The 12605-nt window shown below is 32.6% G+C and overlaps 1 pseudogene; it reads left to right on the plus strand.

The window, feature by feature from the left end:
* Positions 1–4660: 4660 nt before the first annotated feature.
* On the plus strand, positions 4661–4772 carry LOC142550384 (small nucleolar RNA R71; annotated as a pseudogene).
* The last annotated feature ends 7833 nt before the right edge of the window (positions 4773–12605 follow it).

Consider the following 12605-nt stretch of genomic DNA (forward strand, 5'->3'; position numbering starts at 1 on the left):
ACATTCAAGGCTACGGATGCTCCTTCCCACCATAAGCGGGTGTCTCCTCCAAACAGATAGGTCGCACAACGAACTCTGTCCTCATCTCCAGGCCCCATGAACTCGAAGATAACTTCGAGGGACTTAATCCAGCCCTCGGCAATCATGGGTTCTATCGTCCCTGAGAACTCCTTTGGTCTCATCTTCATGAACCGCTCATAGGTAGCCTCAGGCCCCGTCTGCTTGGCTACCCCAGCATTGTTCCCCGCAAACTGTGCGAAGAACTGAGTCATTCCGGCTAGCGTCTAGGCGTTCATGTCCGGTGTAGGGGGTGGTGGTAAATCTCTCTCCTGCCTAAGGTCCTCACCGTCCTCATGACGATGCTCATCCTCTCATGCGCTCAGGAATGCGTCTAGGAGGCATACTGTTCCATACATAACCCATACGTAACTAACATGCATAATTTCTATTATTACTTTAAATTTAAATAAATACCGCATAATCATAAACTGAACATATATCATTTCATGAAAACATGCTGTTAAAATATTTCATGCTTTAAATGAAATGCGTAAATGTAAAACTTACAGACCGAAGACGTGACTTCGTGAGCTTCTCGAGAACAGTAGTAGTACAACCCTTTACAAGAACATAGGCTCTGATACCAACTGTAGAGGCCCGTATTTCGTATTTGAAAATTTGCGGAAATTTAAAATTTTTCTCTTTAAATAAATAACATGCCTCATCCATAAATAAACTGATAAAAGATTTAATGTTTAAAGTAGCAGCGGAAGTAAATAATGTTTTCAAAACCACAACTTAAAATAATTCTTTAAAGTAAAAACTGAGTTTGAACAAAAATAGTAAATGATAAACATGAGGTCCTCGGGTCCCTACTACTGCCAACCCAAGCTAGCTCACTGGTCCCCGCCCTCGGTCCCGACCTCATCAGTACCTACAACAATCAAGTCTAGTGAGTCTAAAGACTCAGCATGCATATATCGTGAATAACAAGTAAAATATATCATAAAATTTGGCGTAACGTAAAAAGATCGTATCGTAAAGCGTAACGTAAAAATCGTGTCATGGATATTTATAAAGACGTGTATAACTGAAAAATCATACGTAAAATGTATGCTCGATAGAGCCCTGTCATAAAATAGCGTATCATAATTTTCTGTTGAGATAATGTTCTACGCAAGTGACCCATAACATATCATAACATAACATGCACGTCTGATCAGACTAAACCACAGTATACTTGTTAGCAAACCAGGGCATAATAGTAGCATAAAACAACTGATCATCTGGAAAATTTTCATTTATTGGTATTTTATTATGAAGATGATTCAGTCATTATTCTAGATAAATGATCGGCTACAATATTTTCTTTTCCTTTTTTATCTTTAATTATAATATCAAATACTTGTAATAATAAAATCCACCATATAATCTTGGCTTAGCATCTTGTTTATTTGATAAATATTTTATGGCAGAATGATCGGATGTAAACAATAGTAGTAGAACCAATTAAATAAGATCGAAACTTATCTAATGCAAATACTACTGAAAGTTATTCTTTTTCAGTAGTTGAATAATTTATTTTGGCACTATTTAAGGTTCTACTAGCATAATAGATTGCATAAGGTTTTCTTTCTTTTCTTTGTCCTAACACAGTTCCTATAGCATAATCACTTGCATCACACATTAATTCAAATGGTAGAGACCAATCTGGAGGTTGTAAAATAGGTGATGTAACTAAAAGATTAATAATTTTTTTAAAAGCATTTTCACATTTCTGAGTCCATTCAAATTGTGTATCTTTTGTTAACAGATTTGAAATTGGTTTAGATATTATGCTGAAATTTTTTATAAACCTTCTATAAAATCCTGCATGACCCAAGAATGATCGAACTTCTTTGACCGTTTTTGGTGATGTTAAATTAGCAATAACATCAACTTTGGCTTTATCAACTTCAATTCTTTTTTCAGATATCACATGTCCTAAAACAATCCCAAATTTAACCATATAATGACATTTTTCCCAATTTAAAACAAGATTTTTTTCTTCACATCTTTTTAATACATCTTCTAGATTTTTAAGACAATTTTCAAATGAATTTTCAAAAACAGTTATATCATCCATAAAAACTTCTACATATTCTTCAATCATATCACTGAAAATACTTAACATACATCTTTGAAAAGTAGCCGGAGCATTATATAAACTAAATGACATTCTTTTAAATGCAAAAGCTCCGAAAAGACAAGTAAAAATAGTTTTTTCTTGATCTTCTAATGATATAGGTATTTGATAATACCCCGAATACCCATCAAGAAAACAGTAATAAGAATTTCTGCTACTTTTTCTAGAATTTGATCTAAAAATGGTAGTGAAAAATGATCTATTCTAGTTACATAATTTAATTTTCTATAATCAATACACATACGCCAACTAGATAGAATCCTAGCTTGTAATAACTCTCCCTTTTCATTTTTTATAACAGTGATGCCGGACTTTTTAGGTACAACTTATGTTGGACTTATCCATTTACTATCTGAAATTGAATAGATAATTCCAGCGTCTAATAATTTTAATACTTCATTCTTAACAACTTCCTTCATATGTGGATTTAACCTTCTTTGTGGTTGTTGATATATTTTAGCATTTTCTTCCAAGTGAATTTTATGTGTACAAATTAAAGGATTCATACATTTTATATCTTTCAAAATCCATCCAATTGCATTTTTATATTTTTTAAGTAATTTAATCAAATCTTCTTCTTGATTTGGCAAAAGAGTGGAAGAAATTAAAACATGAAATGTTTTATTTTCACCAAGAAATAAATATTTCAATTCTAATGGTAAAACTTTTAATTCAAGTTTTGTATTATCATCTTTTTTAAAATTATTTTTAGACTCAAAACTTTCTATTGAAAAAACTTCAGATTGTTGATTTAAGTTTTTTTCTTGTATATTTTCTTCCACAATTGTTTCAATTTCATTATCATATTCATTTTCATTAATACTTGGTTGTTTACATAAATTGAACACATTAAGTTGTAGAGTCATATTTCCAAAAGACAATTTCATTATTCCATTTCGACAATTAATTAAAGTATTTGAAGTTGCTAGCAATGGTCGTCCCAATATTACTGGAATTTCATTATGTACTTCTATTGGTTGTGTATCCAAAACAATAAAATCTACATGATATATGAATTTATCAACTTAAACCAACACATCTTCTATAATACCTCTAGGTATTTTGATTGATCTATCCGCTAGTAAGAGAGTAACAGAAGTGGGTTTTAATTCTCCTAATTAAGTTTTTCATAAACTGAATAAGGAAGTAAATTCACACTTGCTCCCAAATCCAACAAAGCTTTTTTAATTTTATTTTCTCCAATAATACATGAAATTGTTGGACAACCAGGATCTTTATATTTTAAACTTGAATTATTTTGAAGAATAGAACTTACTTGTTCAGCCAAGAATGCTTTTTTCTTCACATGCAATTTTCTTTTTACAGTACATAAGTCTTTTAAAAATTTTGCATAAGAAGGTACTTGTTTAATAGCATCTAATAATGGAATATTTATCTTCACTTGTTTAAAAACTTCATAGATATCAGAATCACTTTTTTGTTTTTTATGATTTGTTAATGCATGAGGAAATGGTGGAGGTTTATTTGACTTATTTACTATTTCAGATGATTTATCATTCACCATATTATTCTTAAAATTTAAGGTATCATCATTCTCAAAAGTATTAGGATTATCATCCTTACTCTTTGATTTTAAATGATCAGTTGTTTTCATTATTATATGGAACATTAACTATTTTACCACTTCTAAGGGTAATAACAGATTTTATTTGATCAATTTTTTCATTTTTTAATTCTTGATTTTGATTTTTAGGATTAGGTTGAGGTTGAGATGAAAATTTTCCTTTTTCATGAATATTAAGTGCAGATGCAAATTTTGCAAGAGTTTCTTTCAAATCACTCATAGATTGACTGTTTTGAATATTGATAGACTCTTGCTTTTGGATAAATGCATGAATTACATCTTCAAAGTTTTTTCTTGGAGGTGTAACATAAGGAATATAACCTTGATGATTTTGGTTATTTTGAAAATATTGTTGTGACGGTTGTGCATTATTATCATTCCTCCAACTAAAATTAGGATGATTTTTCCATCCAGGATTATATGATGGTGAAAAAGGATCTAGTATTGGTTTTTTATAATTGTTAACATAATTTGCTTGTTCATGGAGACATTCTTTAAATGAAGGTAATGTTGGACAATCTTTTGTAGCATGATCATGTGTATCACATACATGACAAACAATTTCTTGATTACTTTTTAATTGACCACTCTTTTTCATTTCTAATGACTCAATTTTTCTTGCTAAAGATGCAAGTTTAGCTTGAATATCTATATCATCTTTAAGATTATAGATACCACCCCCATTTGTTGAATTATTGTTTTTAGTTATTGGTGGTTCTATTGTCCCTATATTATCCCAATTTTGAGCATTTTCTGCTAATGAATCCAAATATTCCATAGCTTCATTTGGGTTTTTATCTTCAAAAGTTCCATTACACATGAATTCTATCATTTGCCTATCTTTAGGTATTAGACCTTCATAAAAGTGAGAAACTATTCTCCATGTTTCAAAACCATGATGTGGGCATGTATTAAGTAATTCTATATATCTATCCCAACATTGATAAAACGTTTCTCCTTGTTTTTGAGAAAAAGTTGTAATTTGTCTTTTAAAAAGAGTTTGTTCTATGGGAAGGGAAAAACTTTTTGAGAAATTGTTGTTGCATTTCTTCCCATGATCTTATTGAACTTGATCTTAAATTTTGTAGCCATGTTTTAGCTTTATCTTTTAAAGAAAAAGGTAAAAGCTTTAATCGAACTATATCCATGCTATAATTTTGATCATTATAAGTGTTACAAACTTCCTCAAATTCTCTTAGATGCAAATATGGATTTTCAGAATCTAAGCCATGAAAATTTGGTAAAAGTTGAATAATATGAGGTTTGAAATTAAAATTAGATGCATCAGGAGGAAAAACTAAACAAGATGGGGCACTAGTTCTAATAGGATTCATATGGTGCCTAAGTGTTCTTAATTGATCATGTTCTTGATTATTATTATTATTATTATTATTATTATTATTATTATCATTATCTTGATTATTTGAATTATCATCCATGTTTAAATTATTTTCAGATACTCGAATAAGTCTACCACTTTTTTTTGACTCCAAATACTCATACAAAAAAAAAACAACACAATACTTATAAATAAAACATAATTAACAAATATAAACTTAATTTATACCTCCCCGACAACGGCGTCAAAAACTTGCTACTACTTAAATAATAATTCACCCAAGTGTAGGTTGTCTGCAAGTAATATATTTCGTAAGTACGGGATCGATCCTCAGAGAGGTTATTTTGAGTTTAAATTTATTAATTTATAGATTACCAAATGCAAGAATGAAGTTTACAAATTATAAATTTTGTCAAGGCTTGAGGATTTATTCTTGGTTTATGTAATATTGTTTAACTAAAAGTAAAACAAAAGAAACCACCATAAATAATGGTACCAAGAAAATTAAACACGCACATAATATAATATAGTTCCCACTATAGAAAATACCGAATTAACCGATATTTTATATATGGTACATATGATTATAATTATAACTATATAAATAAATAATTACATAAAATAAATGTTAAATTAAATCATTATATTTCATTTAGAACAACCGGCAGAGCCACGCTATTGCCTAAATGAAATATATTGATTTAATAAGTTAGTTGCGGTAAAGTAAAAGTTAGTTGCGATAAAGTAAATGTTAGTTGTGAAAAAGTAAAAGTTAGTTGCGAGAAAGTAAAAGTTAGATGCGAAAAATAAAAGTGAGTTGCGATAAGTAAATGTTAGATTGTTAGATGTTAGTATTAAATCATAATATTTCATTTAGAACAATCGGCAGAGCCACGCTATTGTCTAAATGATATATTATGATATTATTATATAAATATATATATATATATATATATCTATATATATATAATAATAAGTGATGAAATATTTATTGTATAAAAATTAAACAACAAATCAAGATAACCACTTTAATGGTATCAAGCATTTGATGTAAATTGATAACAACAAATAATTCATTTTTATACCTACAATAAAAATAAGTTAGCTAAATGAAAAGAAATAAATAAAGAATATACAAAATATAAACAATCTTACTTCACCAAGAATGCATCCTCTTCACCTTGACATAATAGATTTAGCTTGCCATAAGCTTACTTTTGATCAACACTAAAATATCACTCATAGTTGAGAACATGAAAGAAAATATATTGGAACTTAGAACTTTGATACACACTCACACTATATTTTACAATGAGATAGAATGATTCTCAAGCTAGCACAAGGCCTCTATTTATAGGCCAAATGAGAGAAAGGGTCAAAATTTTTATTAATGCCATGTAGTTGCAATAGTATTCTTTGTCTCCTCCAAGTTCAATTACATGTCCCTTCTTTCAATGCTTTGTTCCACAACTTTAATCACCGAATTTGACTCTGCTCAAAACGGCAAACATGTGGGAAATTGTCTGTAGATGAATTAGGCCACTTGTTCACCTCATTTGGTTAAATATTGAAATAGTTATGATTTTTTTACTATATGCTGGTCATAGTAAAAGTAAATTTGTCCTCCTTTTGATATTTGCACAATTTGATCATCTTAATGAACTTTTTAGGCAATCATGTCTTCTGCAAAGTTGTAGATAATTTTTCAAGGATTTCAAACATGTTTGAGTCACCTCCATTTGAATTTTCTAGCTTGAGTTATCATTATTTTACCAACACGTAGAAAACCTGAAAATAAAACATATTTAGTAAGACAATTAAATATAAACAAACAATACTAAAATAACATAATTTTGTAATGTTAATTAAACTTAAATTTTAAAACACAGGTTTATAACATATAATAAATTATTAATTTTAAGTTTCATCAGCGGTAGAGATCATCACAGCCCTTGGACTGGATATCCATTCCCATACATGAACATGAACCGGTCGTGAGTCACCGGTGAAGTAATAATCCCATAAGCTGAATCCCATAAGCGTGAGTTGGCCACAAGACATATCGCATATATCTCAAAAATAAACATTTTATATTTTTATGCACGTAATATAATTATAATCGTGTCTTTACCAAATGGGTTGGATCGTTCCCAGGCTCGCTGCGACCTAATTCTAACATGAGAAACATGCAAATAACTTAACTTGACTAACACTACAAAATCGAGCTAAAAACGAAACTATTACGCCCAACAAACTTAATATTCAACCATAACTTTGTACCAACCTGAACCGACATTGAACCATCATTTAGCCATGATTAAAATACACCTAAAATACTGGAAAACATGACCCTATGCTGTAGTACACGAAAAGATGTGAATGGTGGCCAAAATCATGAAACGCTCTTTCGAGAGTCAGTTTGGCACATTGCACCGTAAATTCTCGTACGACCTCTAAACTTAACCAAATCACGAACGGCCAAAAACATGACCTTCATAACTCAATGAGGTACTGTACAGTCCAAGGCCATAGGCTAAATGCCAACCAAGTACTCGAAACCAGCCTCTGAACCGAAGCCCAAAGCTGCTGTCAAAAAAACAAATACAGCAGCAGCTGCTGTGCTTCCTTGTTTCGTTTACAAGGCTAATGGCCATTGGGACTTGAACCACCGACCAGAACCTATTCCCAACATCCTAAGGCATGGCTTGGACCATGGCTAATGGCTACAAGCCAACCACAAACCAAGCAAATCCATACGGACAACGCCAAGCTCCACCCGAGAACACCATGTGCTCTACGTGGGGGCTGTTGCTTGTTTATACTGTCATGTATCATTCCAGTGGCCATATGATCGACCATGGCTTGATCTAGACATCATGAGGTATTGTGTGAACCATGGCTAAGGGCTAAAAAGCCAATTAAGATATACCCAACACCACAAGTTTCGAAACTCACTCACCCAAAACAGAAAAAGAAACCGAGGGACACTTGTGTTGTTTTGTTTCAAAAATCGATAGGAACATGAACCAAGCAATGAAAGGTCATCTTCATAATGTCCTAGATATGCTAAGGGAGGGTTCAAACCATGGCTACGGCCCCTAGGACAGCCATGGTTCGAACACACACCTTAGACAACAACCATAGAAAAATCGAGACTCAAAAATGCACTATGGAGAGTTGCTATCATTTCGTGTTTCTGGGGGAAAAGGGGCTCAAACCCATGGGCTAACACCTACCTAAGACACTCTATAACATGTCTAGATGCAGCCGTGAGCACCTGGAACCGAGCCAAACCCTGAAACCACAAAAAAACAATACCAAACGTGAAGTGCAAGGAAGGGCCAAAAATCTGTGCAGAATTTTAATAAAACTTCTGTCAATTTTCGATTTCTGCTCCATGAATCATGATCATATTTTGTTTTAAATTATTTATATGGCTTGATTGAAGAGAAAAGAAACATATATACATGCCTTGAATTTGTTTTGAAAGAAAACAAACGATTACGACGAACACGGCGCGGCGGAGACGGAGTTCTCTTTTCTTTCTTGTTTTTCCCTCTTATTTTCCTTGATGGCTCACGATTTTTTTCTTGCAGGTTTTCTTCTGAATTTCGGTGGAATGGTGAGGGAGAGAAGGCTAGGAAAAGAATGGGAAGTTGCAAAATAAATGGAGAGTTCAAATGGCAAATCAAATTCCTTCTATCCTAGTGCTTGAGAGATAAGGAAATTATATCACATATTAATGGATTGAGGGAGATTTAATGGTGAGGTGTGGCCGATTTTATCTTTCAAAATGGGGTAGGAATATTGCTTAATTCTTAATTATTGATGATTAAATGTGAGGGAATTATTCTACCATGAAGGGATAAGGAAAAGAACCAAATAAAATGAGTTGTCAAACTTAATCCAAATCCTTAAGGGGTGGCCGAAAATTGCTTAAATAAATGGAGGAAAATATTGCTTAAATTATGAATTTTAACTCTTTACAGTTTTAAACACTTATTATATATTTTAGTGAATTAATAAATTAATTTAGGATAGTAATTATCTTGCATGCATGGCTAATTCTTTAAAATAATTACTAACATGTTACGTAACAATTTCTTAAAAATTACCTTGCATGCATGGCTAATTCTTTAAAATAAATTACTAACATGTTAAGTTATAATTTCTTAAATAAACTAAGCCTAGATTAATTTATCTCAATTGGTCATACATTTTAATTTAGGCTTTTAATTAAATTATTGGACATAAGGGAACTTATTTACTACTTAACTCCAATTAATTAATTAAATCCCTAAACATTCTTTTTCATTAAAATAAATTATTCTCTATCTTAAATATATTTCTAAGAATATTTTCTTATCCTTAAATTTTATCTCAATACTCCAACTCCAGTCCGGCCGCGCTTATTTAACTGAACAGATAAAACTAAACCTCTGCGATTAAAATAAGTGATCATGACTAAACAACTTTCAAAATGCTTTAAATATAAAAGAAATAATTTTAAATTTTAAAATAATAGTAATTATGTATGGCTTATATGTAGTCTGATTTAACGGGTTCTACAAATCTCCCCCCTTAAAAGAAATTTCATCCTCGAAATTAAAACTCACCAAATAACTCGGGGTAACGACTCCTCATCTCTGGCTCAGATTCTCACGTAGCTTCCTCCTCCGAGTGGTTAAGCCACTTGACCTTCACTAGCTTCACCAGTTTGTTCCGAAGCTACTTCTCCTGTCTGATTTAATGGGTTCTACATTAAAATTAATAACGTTCTCAAACAAATCATGAAATCATCAAAACTTTTAAAATATTCATATAACGTTAAACAATTTGTATTCAAATATTTTTCATGCTAAAACATATAAATCATGCATAATATGATTTGAATGATGCATAAAAAGAGTTTAGAAGCGTGTCTTTGTGTTTAAAACACTCGAGTATTTGATCGTTGGCATCGGTGGCGAAAAGGGACGAACGGACGACGAAAATCCTTGAATATTTTTTCAAAATTTTGAAATCTTGTGTGTGTTTTGTGTGAAGGTGCGTGGCTGCTATGCCTCTCAAGAACCCTAGTTTTCTATTTTATAATTTTCGAAATTTGGGTGTTAATGGGTTAGGGTTTTTGGATTATTAGTTTAGGAGTAATTAGGCCCATTACTCTTAGGTAATTAGGCTTGTTAGGACCTATTTAATTGAAAAATAAAAGTTAACAAAAATTTGTTTTCAAAATTATTAATTTTTGGGCCTTTAAAAGTCCTTCGTTTGACCAAAACTGGCTTCTTGGAAAAAATCGAGCTCGTCTCATAAAATACTTTGGATTCCAGAATTTTTAGAAAAGTTTTATCATATTTAATCATTTTATCAAGACTCAAAACATTTATCGGAAAAAATATTTCTATTTAGGTCGTCTCAGCACTCTTTTCCCCGGCCTATTATCGAATACTCGGGTAAAAATCTTTAAATTTCGTGAAATCATGCACTTAGGCCTTCAAACATATATTACGTATCATTTAAGCATTAAAAATCAATTTAATAAATAATTAAAGAAATTTAAATAATTTGCATGCATGCGATTTACGTGGGCTAAATTTTGGACGTTACAAATTATGTATTTAATTAATTTCTTAATGGGCCTAGATTAATTAAGATTTAATTAAAAAAATTAAGGCACTTAACTACACCTAAAGCTCACTTAGCAACATAATAACTTAGTTAAATAAAACCCACCCACCCCTATACCATACCACAGGTCTCCCACCACCAGCACACACATCACACACTCTAGGACTCTAGGTGGTTGTATTCATAGCAAGGGAGGAAGAGTTTAGTGTCCCATTCGTCTCTCGTCGCTGGCTTCGCTCGTATATCGTTAGAATAAAGGAACAAGTCATGTTTTCAACCTTGATTTATGCACCATTTTAATCCATATTATTCCATGTATTATGATTTTGTGTGTAAAGTTTACAAGGATGATGGTTTTCAATTTCCTACCTATGCATCTGATGTTTTCACAAAAGGTTTTTGATGTTTATTGTATTTTTGAAGGATGGATGCAAACCAAAAAACTTAAGAGCCAAACTAAACACCTAAGAGCAAATTTTGAAGGGACTATAGCCATAGGGGTACGCCTCAAGGGCATCACACCTGCATGTAAATTTCATGAGGGTCGAAAGAAGGAAGGGTATAGACCTTGGAGTACTAACGGCCATGGGGGCTGCTTGGGACACCAGCCATGGTCTGGAGGTTTGGTTTAGAGTCCTAGGAAGGGTTAGGATGTGTAAGGCCCGAGATTTAATTACTGAAATCAGAAGTGATTAATTGACATGATTGAGGTTATACGAACTTGAATGAAGAAGCCGGGCGTCGTTGCATTGTGAGCCAAGATTTTGGGCAGAATGTCTGGCGCCTGAGCGGTAGAAAATGACCGCCCGAGCGCCAGTGTTCAGTAAGAACACCACCCGGACAGAACCTGTTGCGCCCGAGCGGTAAAGAGTTACCGCCCGAGCAGCCAATGAGTGAGCAAGAAAGTCGAACGTTTCGCGCCCGGGCGGAAGTCCTTGTCCGCCCGAGCGCGACTGAATTTCGCAGGAGGGACGAGAGTTGCGCGCCCGGGCGGAACTTTATGTCCGCCCGAGCGCGAGACGTGGTTTATGAAAAATCATGCCACGTATCTTATGGTTGCATGCAATATATATATATATACATATGAGTCTTCATCCGTTCAGAAAAGGTAAGAATCGAGAAAAGGGTTCGGGAAAAAGAATGAAAATCCTTACGCCTTTTGTGAGAAATCCGTCCGTTCGATTTTGAATCCGACTTCAGTACTGTGTTCCTATCGACGCAGGCTATAACTGGACGTAAGTTTTGTTTTGTTTAGACATGTTCTGAAATTATGATGTTGTCAGAATTAAATGGAATTCATATGTGATGTTTTTGACATGTTAGACATCATAGAATCGAAGTCAGATTAAAGAATAGACTGTTTATGAAATTGTTATGATTTTCAGAGTTGAATTGATTGAGATTTGATATCAGAATTGAGTTATCACTGATCTTAAGTGTACCGATATAGAGATTAGGAATTGTATTGGTACTGATTATGAATTCTGGTAGTATCTCTGTGATGTTGAGATTGACGGGGTTATCGAGACTGTATCATTATGCCGTCGAAACATTAGTTGATTTAAATTGATCAGATTCAGTAATGATTTCGATTGTATCGTGATATCATTGATATGAATTAGATTGTACCTTGTTCAGATATGGATCAGATATATCTACTGATTTGAGTATTGATCAGAACAGGTTTTGAATTGAGTTATATACTGATATTGTAATTATACGATTGTCATTGCCAGATTGGGTTTGGACAGATCAGAATACAAGACTTTGTCTTCGTCAGACTGGGAAGACAAAGGTATAAATAAATGTTGATTCGGGATTGCACAACTCGAGTTAGGTTCGAATTGAGTTTCCCAAAATCACATACT

The sequence above is a fragment of the Primulina tabacum genome, chromosome 6, assembly GCF_025594145.1.
Source record: "Primulina tabacum isolate GXHZ01 chromosome 6, ASM2559414v2, whole genome shotgun sequence".
Taxonomy (NCBI): Eukaryota; Viridiplantae; Streptophyta; class Magnoliopsida; order Lamiales; family Gesneriaceae; genus Primulina; species Primulina tabacum.